We start from the raw sequence: 15,339 nt of genomic DNA, 5'->3' as shown, positions 1-15,339 counted from the left end.
TAAAGCACTTTGTACCTATACTAACCTAGACCCCAGGACCGCGGACACACAGTCCGGCTTATTTTTATTTCTCAGTCAGCCCCGGACATCAAGAAGCGATTGCAGCGACTCGGGGGAGCTGAAGGAAAATCCCTGGAGGAACTGGTAAGCGTGGCCACTCGTGTCTATAATACAAGGGAAAAGGTCCAAGAGACAAAGCAGGTGAGAATGCTGGCAGCTCTTGTAAACGCTGGGAATGAAAAACAAGGAGGGTGGAAGGGACCCCCCAAGTGGCAATCAAAAGCAGACCAAGGAGGGGCCCCAAGCCACGCCAACGATATGTGTAATTATTGTAAACAGCTTGGTCACTGGAAAAGGGAATGCCCAAACTGACCTACTAGGCGACAGCCCCGCCACCCAGACCGACCACAACATCAGATGGCTGTGGAGAGAACGGACGTTCACGACAGTGAGGAATGAAGGCGACCGGGGGGTCCTTCTGTCACCTGTTCAAATGGTTTTACCACTTATGTTTGTTCCTCCACTGACCCCCAGGTCTGCCTAACTATGGGAGGAACTGTTTATTCTTGTCTTCTGGACTCTGGAGCTGCCCTTTCTACTGTCACCTCCAAGCCGAAGGAGGGAAGCCTCACGGATAAAAGTATTCTGGTAATGGATATAGGCGGAAAGCCGTTTGACTGTTCTGTGTTGCAGGAGGTTACAGTAGAGATCTCTGGTGTCTCCGCCTCCCATGCCTTTTTGTTAGCTCCTGACTCCCCAGTTAATCTCTTGGGCGGAGACCTGTTGTGTAAATTGCGTGCTCAGATTTTCTTTTCAGACAACAGGCTCATCCTCCGGTTACCTCAAAACCAACTTCCCCAGCTGTGTGCTGCATTAACCCAGGCTTCAGAGAACCCGATCCTGCCTGCGGGCCTGATCCTACCCAAGCGACTCAGACAGGAGGTACAAGCATCCCTATGGGGCCCTTCAAAAGTGGACTTGGGCACTCTCTGGACAGAACCAGTATGCATAACCCTGAAGCCAGGCATTGAAATTCCTCGGATTCGTCAGTATCCCATCCCCCGAAAAGCTCTACTCGGCCTCTGGAACCTTATCACCACATTCCTGCGGTTGGGAGTCCTAGTTCACACCAAGTTTCCCTTCAATACCCCCATTCTGCCAGTCAGAAAACCTGACACGGATCCAGATGGAAAACCGGTATACCCATTTGTCCAAGACCTGCGTGCACAGAAACCCAGAGGACAGTACAGCCATGAAACAATCATTCCCCTGGGACCCTGTGCTTACTCACCATTTTGGTGCTCCCGTGGGTTATGTGCACTCACTTTGGGATGGGAAAATTATGCTATTTTGTAGACTGTGCTTGCCCTCTTTAAGTATGGGGGAATCATTGCTCTGTCTGGTGTGAACAATGCTGCCTCTGTTAAGTGTTGCGTTTTGCTTTTACAGATGCAACCTTGAGATCTCAGCCATCCATGTTATCACCAGCTGAGAGGCTGCAAAGAATTAAGAAGAGGCCACGTAGAAGCAAAGAAGACATGCTGCATGAAGTAAGGCAACAGTCCCTTAACGAGAATCTAAAAGCGCTGGAGTGGAGGGAGAGTGAAAGTAGGATCCGCCAGCAGAATGCGGATCACCGGCACAAAAGCACGGAGCTCCGGCAATAAAGCACGGAGCAGCTGATAAGCATCATGGAGCGCCAAGCAGACTCGATCCAGGCGCTCGTAGCCATGCGGGCGGAGCACTACCGTGCCCCCCCCCCGCAGCCCTTGTCCCAAAACTCTTTCCCTTGTGCCCCCATGTCACCTCCAACCCACTTTCCCCAACATCTGGATTCTTATCACCACCAGCTGCCTCCAACACCTATAGCTTCATCACCCAGCCCTGAAAACTACGACCCTTACCCACTGCACTCAACCCCCATCACCATGCAGTATAACCATCCTGAAGTGCAGCACTCATTGCACAGCACTCCAGACAGGAAGGCTGAGTATGATAACAGGACATGTGCAAATCTGTGATTGAACCGTTCCCCACCCCACCCCCTTGCCCTTTCTGTTTCCAAAGCAGTTGTGTTTCTTTTCAATAAATTAATTTTCTTTTCAATAAATGGATTTTTGGCTTTGAAAACATTCTTTTTTATTGCATAAAGTAAAATATACCTTAGCCCAGGAAAGCAACAGGCACTGCAAGTCAGGATAGCAAACAGAGATTCCTACTAACATTGGAACCACTGCACTTCACTCCTGTGCAGAGCACCAGACATTACTGGTGGCTTTCAGCATCAAATTGCTCCCTCAAGGCATCCCTAATCCTTGCAGCCCTGAGCTGGGCCCCTCTAATAGCCCTGCTCTCTGGCTGTTCAAATTCAGCCTCCAAGTGTTGAATCTCCGAGGTCCATGCCTGAGTGAAGCTTTCACCCTTCCCTTCACAAATGTTATGGAGGGTACAGCATGTGGATATAACCGTGGGGATATTGTCATCGGCCAGGTCCAGCTTCCCATACAGAGAGTGCCAGCGACCCTTTAAATGGCCAAAAGCACACTCCACAGTCATTTTGCACTGGTTCAGCCTGTTGTTGAACCGCTCCTTGCTGCTGCCAAGGTTCCCTGTGTAGGGTTTCATGAGCCACGGCATTAAAGGGTAAGTGAGGTCTCCAAGGATCACAATGGACATTTCGACTTCCCTTATGGTGATCTTCTGGTCTGGGAAAAAAGTCCCGGCTTGCAGCTTCCTGAACAGGCCAGTGTTCTGAAAGATGCGAGTGTCATGCTGCTTTCCGGGCCAGCCTGCATTAATGTCAATGAAACGCCCACGGTGATCCACTAGTGCCTGGAGAACCATAGAGAAATACCCCTTCCGATTAATGTATTCGGGGGCTAGGTGGGCTGGTGCCAGAATTGGAATATGCATCCCATCTATCGCCCCAGTTAGGGAAACCCATTTGTGCAAAGCCAGCCACAATGTCATGCATGTTACCCAGAGTCACGGTTCTTCTGAACAGGATGCAATTAATGGCCCTGCAAACTTGCATCAACATGATTCCAACGGTCGACTTTCCCACTCCAAACTGGTTAGCGACCAATTGGAAGTTGCCAGCTTCCAGCTTGAAATAGCCACCCACTTCTCCACTGTCAGGGCAGCTCTCAATCTCGTGTCCTTGTGCCGCAGGGTGGGGACGAGCTCATCACACAGTCCCATGAAAGTGGCTTTTCTCATCCGAAAGGTTTGCAGCTACTGCTCATCATCCCAGACTTGCAGAACAATGTGATCCCATCACTCAGTGCTTGTTTCCCAAAAGTGTCGTTTCATGGTGGTGAGCCTGTCCATGAATGCCACAAGCAATCTCATGTCATATGCATTACTCGAGTCGATATCATTGTTGGAGTCCTCACCATCAGTTTGGATCTGAAGGAATAACTCAATTTCCAAATGTGATGTGCTGGCGAGACTTGTCAGCATATTCCTCAGCAGTTCGGGCTCCATTCCCGCATACCGGAAGGGAAGACAGAGCGCGCAGCACAAAAAATGTTGAAAGATGGCGCCAAATGTGCATGGAAGCAGAGGAATTGCTGGGATGCGAACCGATGCATCACGGGGCATTGGGACAGGACCCAGAATGCCCCACACCTCCCGCCCCCTTCCCACAAGCCACAGCGCCAGAATGGGACGAGGTGATCTGTGGGATAGCTGCCCATAATGCACTACTCCCAATGCCGCTGCAAGTGCTGCAAATGTGGCCACGCCAGTGCGCTTGCAGCTGTCAGTGTGGACAGACTGCAGCACTTTCCCTACTGCGCTCTACGAAGGCTGGTTTAACTCAAAGCGCTCTACATCTACAAGTGTAGCCATGCCCTAAGTCTTGCCATGAGGGCAGGGGACTGGACTAGATGACTTCTCAAGGTTCCTTCCAGTCCTATACTTCTATGATTCTATTAGGTGAGGAGCCTAAACAGCGTGCCAAGGTCTGTTCAAATATCTCAGTAAAGCCTTGTCTACACAAGAAAGTTGCATTGGTTAAATTAAAGTTGTTATTTTAAACCAATGTAGTTAAACAGGCGCAAAAACCTATTTGGACACTCTTATTTTGGTTTAAACAAGGCTTATTTTGATTTCGTTTACATCAGTTAGGAGTCAGTTTAAGTTCAACCAAAGTAAGATATTCAAATTGGAATAAGAGCCTCTACCCACAGGTCTAAATTGGTTTTTATTAAATCAGTTTTAAAACTGAGTCTTCAAGACTTAAGGTTCTAGTTTTAGTTCTATGATGATCTCATTTTTCCTATATTGTTTTCAGGTTTCATTTCCCAACAGTATAGTAACTTGTTTGGATTTTTTTTATTGTAAGCCACATTATTTTCAGATCTATATAGTGAGTGTCTCCTGCTCTTCCCTTCCCCCCACCCCCCAAGTCAGCTGGTACCTTAGGGCCCAGTTTTGGCCCCCTTACTCAACTTGACTACTAGCATACTCTGAGTATACCCACACAGTCTAATTCTGATTGTCCTGCCTTGGCACTGCTGAGGGCTCCAACTCCTTTAACAATCTGCTAATATGTTACAATTTTGTATTAGCATTTGGGTTTTGGGAAGTTCAAACTTCTGCTTGCAATGATGAGTTAATTCAGAAGAACACAAGATATTTTCTAGAGACTGCTCTCTTTCTGTCTTGTGAAGACACTGCCATAATCTTTACTTTAGGGCTGTCTTTTGAAGATCATAGCCCCAGCTCAGGAACAAAGTGAGGCTGACAACAGTATTGTCAGAGGCAGATGATGAAATATTAATCTATGCTTTGTGACATCCAAGCTGGATTATAGTAATTCCCTCTTTGCAGGTCTCTCTCAGGCCTCTCATTACAAAATGCAGCGTGTACAGAATTCAGCTGGCAGGATTTTAACATGTACTGGAGACAATCAGCAAGCTTCCCAGGCACTAAGCTTGCAGCCTGGTCAGAAAGACCTATATTAGGACTGTATGTACATGTACCCTTTGTGTTGTCACGTGCAATACATGGCCATAATGATAGCTGCTAAAAATGGCTACAAAAATACCTTAATTGATGGATGCCTCTTACTGCCTTTCCCTACATAAGAAACAAAAAAAGTCCCCTTCTTCTGATAAGCTATTCCTATCCCTAAACAGAACAACACTGCACACCTATCCCCAACGCCTGTGCACCACCATGTCTCCTAAAACCACCACCTCCTCATCCTCCTATAGTACTACTGAACCCTGATATCGCCTCTTATTGAGAATGGGCCGAAGTCCATTAAAGTAGGTGGGAGTCTTTCCGTTAATTTCAATGTACTTTGGATTCAGTTCATAAACAGTCAAACAATAGTGTATTTTGGGTAACATTTTGACCTTATGGTTTGGCTTAATTTTCTTTATCCTTTCTCTTGCCCTTCTCATTCTCTCCCCTTCCGCCAAACATCATTGCCCTCCTATTCTGCTATATATGTGATGAATCTTCCCCATTCCATTGTCTCCCAGTGGGTTTCCCCACACTGAAGCTCAATTTTTTTCAGTGGAAAAAACTTGTGTGTGTGTGTGTGTGAAATCCTTACATTAAAAACCCTTTTTAAAAAATCAAAATATTTTTTCATAAATGAAAAATTGTGAATGAAAATTCATTTGCTTCCAAAATGTTTTCCAACAAGAAAATAAAGTTAACCAATAATTTTGATCAGCTCTTGTGCTGATCACTTAAAAAGTGGCCTTTAGGGTTAATTTTCAGAGAGGCTGAGCACCCACAGCTCACATTGACTTCAGTGGAGGTTGTGGCTGCAAAGCCCGTGGTGGTAAACAAACCTTGCATAACACGAATTGGATACGGAAACTTCAAATTCTGTGCCTTTGCTTCTCCTATTACAGACTTGTATTACAGTAACACCTCAACTAAGGTAAGGGACCCCACTGTTTTTGGAGAGAGTCTTTTGTCTGAAGAGCTTACCATCTAAATAGATGAAAGTGGGGGAATGATCCCATTATTGTGCGGAACTTTCTTGGCTTATACACTACCTAGTGGAATGGGCTAGCAAAAGAATCTGACCAGATGTCCTGATTTTATAGGGACACTCCCGATATTTGGAGCTTTTTCTTATATAGGCTCCTATTACCCCCCACTCCCTGTCCCGATTTTTTACACGTGCTGTTTGGTCAGCCTACTCAGAGGCCTGCCTGACCTTGAGGGCTCCACTTCAACTCTCCTGTGTGGCAGAGTCCTTGTAACCCCAACAAGGCTGGGCCCAGGATTCCTGGAGGGGGCTCAACCCACAACCTTGTCGTGGTCACTTAGGCAGGCGCTAGGGGTCTCCACTCCAGGGTACTCTCTCGGCTCTGGATGCTTCCCTGACCCACTAATCATTACATATAGTTCAAGCAAATAAAATTTATTAAACAGCAACCAATTTTAAAAATAAGGAAAAAATGGGAGAGGTTAAAGGAAAACACATAACCCTGCTCTGTGGCACGGGGACATCACAACCAGTGTCTCTAGAATGTAAAGGCAGTTCAGTCTGTTCCTCACATATGCCAGGCCTCTTTCTCAGGCCCCGGCTGTGCTGCAGGGATGCTGTGGATTGGACACTTGCTCTGGCGGTGGCCACATGCCTTCAGGCTCTAGGTAGCAGGACCCTTCTTCCCAGCATCTGTCCCCCCATTGGGGTTATGATCCCCCTCCAAGTCTGGCATGCAAGGCTTCTTGGCTGACAGAGGCGGATTAGAGGTTTATGGGGCCATGGGCCAGCACAAGTGGGGTCCCCTCAGGAGATTTCCCCACTCCCCGGCAGGAGTGCCAGGTGGGCAGAGCAGATCAGGGTATGGGGGGGTGCCCATTTGTCTGCCCCCCCCCCCAATTGGCACGGCCTTTATTGGCCCAGTGGCTAATCCGCCACTGTTGATTGGTGGTGTTTCCTGCTGGGGCTCTCTGCTCAGGGTCCACCTCACTCTTTCTAGCTGCTCACCACACCCAGCTCCGGACTGCTCCACCCTCAGCTCCACACTGCCTCAGCTCCACTCCGCCTCAGCGCTGCTGCTGCTGCTCTGCCTCCAGCGCAGCCCCCTGGGCTGTTCCTCTGGCCGGCGCAGCCCTGCTCCCCAGCTCAGCTCAGGCTCCTGCTTGCTCCTTAGCTCGGCCCCTCTCTGGCTCAGGCAGCTCCAGCTCACATGGAGGCCGGGACCCCAGCCTCCTGACTCCCTCACTGGCCTGCCTACCGTGTCAATCAGGCTGACCTGGAGCATTGGCCTCTCCCCATTGTTCTTGGGGACTGTCCGTCTCAGGGTCCTGGTTGCCCATCGACCCTTCCCCTTTCTTTTGGTACTGAGAGATCAACCAAAAAAAACCCACTAAGTTTTAGTAAGGGGACAACACAGACATGAGAGGCAAAGTGGTGGAAGGTCTGTAACATACCAGCAGAGTGAGCAATGGGCTGGTTCACATGTGCCCATTAGTTCTACTTGCGGGTTTTTGTGAGTGGTGTTTAGGGCAATATTAGACAAAAGAAAGGAGTGGGGAGATGGAAGGGAGAGGAGGAAAGAGAAGCAGGAGAGGCAGCTGGAGTGAGGTTGAAGTGAAGAGACAGAGTGAGAAGTGGGAACAAACAGTCAATCAGCACAGGGGAGAGAATGTCAAGAATGAACACTGGGAAAAGAGACATTGGTGACATCATCAGTAAACAAGTGGTTCAAAGGTGCCTGCAGCTGAAACTCCTTTGTTTGCTCCCACTGCCTTGCCTCAGTGGATGAGCCTATGTGGCTAAGTGCATAAGGTCTGGTTTTCCTTGAGGGGAGATCTACCCTGCACACTTCTAGGTCTAAGAGATGTTGGAGCAGGATATCCCAGCTGGACTTCTCTACTCCAAGATGCTGCTCCTGCCAACTTCAGTCACTGGAGATTTTTTTTCTCCAGCCCACATGGCTGAAGGGAGTGGTGGGTTCACAGGGGTTCTGGTACCCTTTGTACCTCCCTTTCCCCACCTGTGTAGAATGGGATAGTTGTACCATACAGCACAAATTTGCTAACTTAAGGCTTAAGTGATTTCTCAAGTGCATTGAGATAAAAATATTATCATTTTTTAGTGCTACATGTTTGTAATTGAGGAATCTTTTAGCAAAGTTAACCTAGTTGTAAACGTATTCAATTTCTGGGATTTTATTGCATTTTCCACAAGGTACATAACCTGTGACACACACCCCATATGTGAAAGAGGGATAACATTATTCTCTTACCCACCTAAGAGGAAAGTGCAATGTTTGCACAATTCTTTTGCTCTGCACAGCGTGGGTTAGCTCAGGCTGTTTGTACACTAACCATAGTAAAGGGCGGTGCTCCTAGGAGAGAGAGAGTATCTCAGAGCTCAAGGGGTGTGAAGCTGGGTGGCTCTCCTATACTTCATGGCTGTATAAAGGACAGCAATTGCTGTCTGTTTCCCCATCTATAAAATGGAAATATTTTCCTATCTCAAAGGGGTACTATAAAGATTAGTTAAGATCTGTAAAACTGTTGGAGATGAAAACTGTTTATTAATACTCATTTACTTTATTTGAGGGTGGTTGTAATAACATACTGTAGCGTCTGGACTGGTTGATTTTGTTTTATTGCCTACAGTCCAAGTTGTGTGAGATGTCATCCTTAAAACCACAGATGCCTTAAAACAGCATTTCTTTTGCACAATGCACACCAAATACTTTTGCATAAATACAGGGCTAAAAATTGTAAGTCTGTGTTTTACATAATACCTGGTACCTTCCTGAAAAGGCAAAAATATAGAACATTCCATTATGCTTCTTAGGAGACTGGATGAATAGTCTTGGAGGGTGAAGTCCTGAAGACAGAATGACAACTAACTAACTGGAAGGGGCAGGCAGGTGGGGGGATGAGGCAGCCAGCCACCAACAGCAGCAGGGAGATTGGGCTAGCAAAGCAGGATTCTAACTTTAGGATAATCTCCTAGGAGAGTTTTTGGCAAATCATATTAATTACATGACCATAAACTATGAATCGTCTTACATAATTAAGGATCTGATTTAGCCCAAAATATCATCTGTGGCTGTTGGCTCATGAAAGAGCTGTAATACTCTAAACTCTCTATTTTCGCGTATAGCAGCCTCATATTGCCACTGCATTCACCAGCCCTCCACCCTACCCGTTCAAGGGATAGAGTCCCACATACCAATGCTAGTCAGGCTCTTAGATAAACAGGTTATGGTACGGTGCACTGAATATGCATTGACCCATGTCTTAAAATGAGCAGAGCTTTCACTGCTTCTCAGTTAGGCAAGATTTGTATAGCCATTGCTCAATTTCTTTCGGTTTGTTCATTATTACTGGGTACATCGATGTGGATATGGCAGACTTTTGGTGGCATTGTGAAAACCTTTTAAGAAGAACTGAGAATCCCCAGGGTGCATGTGCCCGGCGAGAGCAGCAACCTGTAACCAAGGCCCCATGGACACCACCACAAGGTGAACCTAAATTCTCCAGCAACACCCTTGAATTCCAGGGCACGCAGGTGGAAGTGCTGCAGCAATTTCACATCTTTTTTTTAATTGAGGTTTTTATTGAATTAAATATAAAAATAAATGATACAATCAGCACAGTCGCCCCAGGCTATTTTAATATGAATTTTAATTTGCTTGACATTGTTCCCAGTTTCTATTTTCATGGTGGTTGTCATCTTAGGTTTCAAAGTTAACCACCCACTGAAATGCATGCAACAGTACTCATCTCTCAGAGAGATTTTAGGCTTTCTGCAGAGACATATATCAATGTATTGGTTACACTCTTTTCAAGATAGCTGAGATTCTGTAGCACAATTCTGCAGCAAACGGTGAATTTTGCAGCTAAATCCATAACCATGGAACCTCCTGTAACTTTACTAGGATTTCTAAAAAGAACCGTACATTCTTGTTTAAATTAATTGTACTTGTTCTTTCCCATGACAAAATATTTATTGGAGCAGATACTGAATACTGAGATTCTGGTAATGCATCCACCTTGTAAAAGCTTCTTCACAGTGTGGTGAATTGGTGAATCTGTCTGTACAATCTATGGCTCTGCATGAGATTCTAAAGTCACGGTATGAATCTTTACCAAACTGCAAACTCCATTTTGAAGGTGCAGGCTTTTGCGTTCCCTCTGGTCTGTTTGCCACCAGCCTTTCAAATTTCAGCTCAACACAGAGGTAAAGGAATAACAAAGAAGAGTCAGTGATGTTACATGCTCTCCCATTGAAACAGAATAACCATAAATAACTGGCTTCTGATCAGAAGACCTGGTTTGTCAGAGAAGAGGTTGCATGGGCAAGGACATCACCTGGTAGGGGTCTGTGATCACATGGGGAAGCTGAACATGGAGTCACCTGACAGAGGAGACTGGAAGGTTATAAAAGGGGAGGAGCTGATGTGTTTGGGGTTATTGGCTAATTGTCTCCAACTCAAGGTGAGGGAGAGGTCACACACCATATAGGAGAAGCCTGTATGAGGAAAGGGACCCTGTCCACCTACTTGAACATAGATGGTCCCTCAAGCATTGATAAGAGAAGGGTGAGCTAGTGAGGAGCATTGTGTTGAGGATGTTTGTTGTGCTCTATAGGATCTGCACTCACTTGTGCTTTATCTGTTAAGTATAAAAGAGCAATGGTGTCACTTTCTGGGCAGTGTGTCTCTGTCTTTGTGTGGTATCTGCTTCACAACTGACATGCCTCCTGAGAGAGTTGAACAGTAATCAGAAGGCTTTCAGCTTTGGGGTGGAGTTTTGGGGGAGGTTGTTTTTTGAGCATAGGGAGTCTGAAAGGTCAGCCCTCTGCTAGAAGGGCTAGGCAGCTGGACAGCAGGTTCCAGCTCTTAGGAAGGGGTGTCACACAAAGGGTCTGTGCCCTGAGTGTGTGCCTAAGGACCAAAAGATTGGAGTAGTGGCTGGACTCCATTCAGGCTCCAGGAAGCTTAAAACACCTGTGGAGCCAGAGGGTGGACTACCCTCCCAGCCATCTGGTGGGTAGCTGGCAGGGGACCCCAACTAGATCTGTGGCACACCATTTGCACAAGCAAAATTTATCAAATAGTTTACAATAATCACATTCACTTTGGTGGAAGGAAACAATAGCTCAAGAGCTCAAGAGGGGAGGACTCCTACCTCATACTGAGATCAGCGAGTTATCTTAAGTGCCTATACACAAATGCAAGAAGCCTGAGAAACAAGCAGGGAGAACTGGAAGTCCTGGCACAGTCAAGGAATTATGATGTGATTGGAATAACAGAGACTTGGTGGGATAACTCACATGACTGGAGTACTGTCATGGATGGATATAAACTGTTCAGGAAGCACAGGCAGGGCAGAAAAGGTGGGGGAGTTGCATTGTACGTAAGAGAGCAGTATGACTGCTTAGAGCTCCAGTATGAAACTGCAGAAAAACCTGAGAGTCTCTGGATTAAGTTTAGAAGTGTGAGCAACAAAGGTGATGTTGTGGTGGGAATCTGCTATAGACCAGTGGGATGAGGTGGACGAGGCTTTCTTCTGGCAACTAACAGAAGTTACTAGATCACAGGTCCGTGTTCTCATGGGGGACTTCAATCACCCCGATATCTGCTGGAAGAGCAATACAGCAGTGCACAGAATCCAGGAAGCTTTTGGAAAGTGTAGGGGACAATTTCCTAGTGAAAGTGTTGGAGGAACCAACTAGGGGCAGAGCTCTTCTCGACGTGCTGCTCACAAACAGGGAAGAATTAGTGGGGGAAGCAAAAGTGAATGGGAACCTGGGAGGCAGTGACCATGAGATGGTTGAGTTCAGGAACCTGACACAAGAAAGAAAAGAGAGCAGCAGAATAAGGACCCTGGACTTCAGAAAAGCAGACTTTGACTCCCTCAGGGAACTGAAGGGCAGGATCCCCTAGGAGAATAACATGAGGGGGAAAGGAGTCCAGGAGAGCTAGCTGTATTTTAAAGAATCCTTATTGAGATTGCAGGAACAAACCATCCTGATGTGTAGAAAGAACAGTAAATATGTCAGGCAACCAGCTTGACTTAACAGTGAAATTCTTGCTGATCTTACACTCAAAAAAGAAGCTTACAAGAAGTAGAAGATTGGACAAATGACCAGGGAGGAGCATAAAAATATTGCTCAGGCATGCAGGGGTGAAATCAGGAAAGCCAAATTGCAGCTAGCAAGGGATGTTAAGAGTAACAAGAAGGGTTTCTACAGGTATGTTAGCAACAAGAAGAAGGTCAAGGAAAGTGTGGGCCCCTTACTGAATGGGGGAGGTAACCTAGTGACAGAGGATGTGGAAAAAGCAAATATACTCAATGCTTTTTTCGCCTCTGTCTTCATGAACAAGGTCAGCTCCCAGACTACTGCCCTGGGCAGCACAGTACGGGGAGGAGGTGACCAGCCCTCTGTGGAGAAAGAAGTGGTTCAGGACTATTTAGAAAAGCTGGACAAGCACAAGTCCATGGGGCCGGATGCGCTGCATCCGAGGATGCTAAAGGTGTTGGCAGATGTGATTGCACAGCTATTTGCCATTATCTTTGAAAACTCATGGTGATCGGGGGAGGTCCCGGATGACTGGAAAAATACTAATATAGTGCCCATCTTTAAAAAGGGGAAGAAGAAGGATCCAGGGAACTACAGGCCAGTCAGCCTCACCTCAGTCCCTGGAAAAATCATGGAGCAGGTCCCCAAGGAATCAATTTTGGAGCTTTTTGAGGAGAAGAAAGTGATCAGGAACAGTCAGCATGGATTCACCTAGGACAAGTCATGTCTGACTAAAGTAATTGCTTTTCTATGATGAGATAACTTGCTCTGTGTATGAGCGGAAAGCAGTGGATGTGTTATTCCTTGACTTTAGCAAAGCTTTTGATATGGTCTCCCACAGTATTCTTGCCAGCAAGTTAAAGAAGTATGGGGTGGATGAATGGACTATAAGGTGGATAGAAAGCTGGCTAGATTGTCGGGCTCAATGGGTAGTGATCAACAGCTCCATGTCTAGTTGGCAGCCGGTATCAAGCGGAGTGCCTCAAGGGTCGATCCTGGGGCCAGTTTTGTTCAGTATCTTCATTAATGATCTGGAGGATTGCATGGACTGCACCCTCAGCAAGTTTGCAGATGACACTAAACTGGGAGGAGTGGTAAATAAGCTGGAGGGTAGGGATAGGATACAGAGGGACCTAGACAAATTAGAGGATTGGGCCAAAATAAATCTGATGAGTTTCAACAAGGACAAGTGCAGAATCCTGCACTTAGGAAGGAAGAATCCCATGCACTGCTACAGACTAGGGACCAAGTGGCTAGGCAGCAGTTCTGCAGAAAAGGACCTAAGGGTTACAGTGGACGAGAAGCTGGATATGAGTCAATAGTATGCCCTTGTAGCCAAGAAGGCTAATGGCATTTTTGTCTGTATAAGTAGGAGCATTGCCAGCAGATTGAGGGACATGATCATTCCCCTCTATTCGGCATTGGTGAGGCCTCATTTGGAGTACTGTGTCCAGTTTTGGGCCCCACGCTACAAGGAGGATGTGGAAAAATTGGAAAGAGTCCAGCGGAGGGCAGCAAAAATGATTAGGGGGCTGGATCACATGACTTATTAGGAGTGGCTGAAGGAACTGGGATTGTTTAGTCTGCAGAAGAGAAGAATGAGGGGGGATTTGATAGCTGCTTTCAACTACTTGAAAGGGGGTTCCAAAGAGGATGGATCTAGACTGTTCTCAGTGGTACCAGATGATAGAACAAGGTGTAATGGTCTCAAGTTGCAGTGGGAGAGGTTTAGGTTGGATATTAGGAAAAACTTCTTCACTAGGAGGTTTCAGAGTAGCAGCCGTGTTAGTCTGTATCCGCAAAAAGAAGAACAGGAGTACTTGTGGCACCTTAGGCCTTGTCTACACTACGAGAGTAGTTCGAATTTACTTGCATCGAATTTTTGGAATCGATATTGCAAAGTCGAACGTCTGTGTCCACACTAAGGACAGTAATTCGACTTTGTGAGTCCACACTAACGGTGAAAGCGTCGACATTCGAAGCGGTGCACTGTGGTCAGCTATCCCACAGTTCCCGCAGTCCCCTCTGCCCATTGGAATTCTGGGTGTAGCCGGCAATGCCTTCTGGGTAAGAAAATGTGTCGAGGGTGCTTTTGGGTAACTGTCGTCATCCGTCCATCACTCCCGCCCTCCCTCCCTGAAAGCGCCGGCGGGAAATCAGTTTGCGCACTTTTCCAGTCATTGACAGCGCGGATGCCACAGCACTGCGAGCATGGAGCACGCTGCGACCATCGCTGCAGTTGTGGCCGCTCTCAACGCCTCGCAGCTTATCATACAGGTTTCCCTGAGGCAGATGCAGAAAAGTCAGGCGAGGAGGCTACGTTACCGCGGTGATGTCCTGAAGTCTGAGAGTAGCACAGACCTCTCAGAAAGCAGGGGACCCAGCGCCGAGGACATCACGATGGCAATGGGTCATGTTGATGCCGTGGAACGGCGATTCTGGGCACGGGAAACAAGCACTGAGTGGTGGGACCGCATAGTGCTGCAGGTCTGGGATGAATCCCAGTGGCTGCGAAACTTTCGCATGCGGAAGGGAACTTTCCTGGAACTTTGTGAGTTGCTGTCCCCTGCCCTGAAGCGCAATGACACCCGGTTGCGAGCTGCACTGAGTGTACAGAAGCGAGTGGCCATAGCCCTCTGGAAGCTTGCAACGCCAGACAGCTACCGGTCAGTCGCGAACCAGTTTGGGGTGGGCAAATCTACCGTGGGGGTTGTTGTGATGCAAGTAGCCAAGGCAATCGTTGATGTACTGCTGCCAAAGGTAGTGACCCTGGGAAACGTGGAGGCGATCATAGATGGCTTCGCAGCGATGGGATTCCCAAACTGCGGTGGGGCCATAGATGGAACTCACATCCCTATCCTGGCACCGGACCACCAGGCCACCCAGTACATTAACCGAAAGGGCTATTTTTCCATGGTGCTGCAAGCACTGGTGGACCATAGGGGATGTTTTACCAACATCTACGTGGGATGGCCGGGCAAGGTTCATGACGCTCGTGTTTTTAGGAACTCTGGTCTGTTTAGACGGCTGCAACAAGGTATTTACTTCCCGGACCACAAAATAACTGTTGGGGATGTGGAGATGCCTATAGTCATCCTCGGGGACCCAGCCTACCCGCTAATGCCCTGGCTCATGAAGCCCTATACTGGCGCCCTGGACACTGAAAAAGAACTCTTCAACTACCGGCTGAGCAAGTGCAGAATGGTGGTGGAGTGTGCTTTTGGCCGTCTCAAGGGGAGATGGAGAAGCTTACTGACTCGCTGTGATCTCAGCGAAATCAATATCCCCATTGTTATAGCAGCTTGCTG

This window comes from Malaclemys terrapin, chromosome 2, assembly GCF_027887155.1.
Source record: "Malaclemys terrapin pileata isolate rMalTer1 chromosome 2, rMalTer1.hap1, whole genome shotgun sequence".
Lineage (NCBI taxonomy): Eukaryota > Metazoa > Chordata > Testudines > Emydidae > Malaclemys > Malaclemys terrapin.
This window is presented reverse-complemented; position numbering follows the sequence as displayed.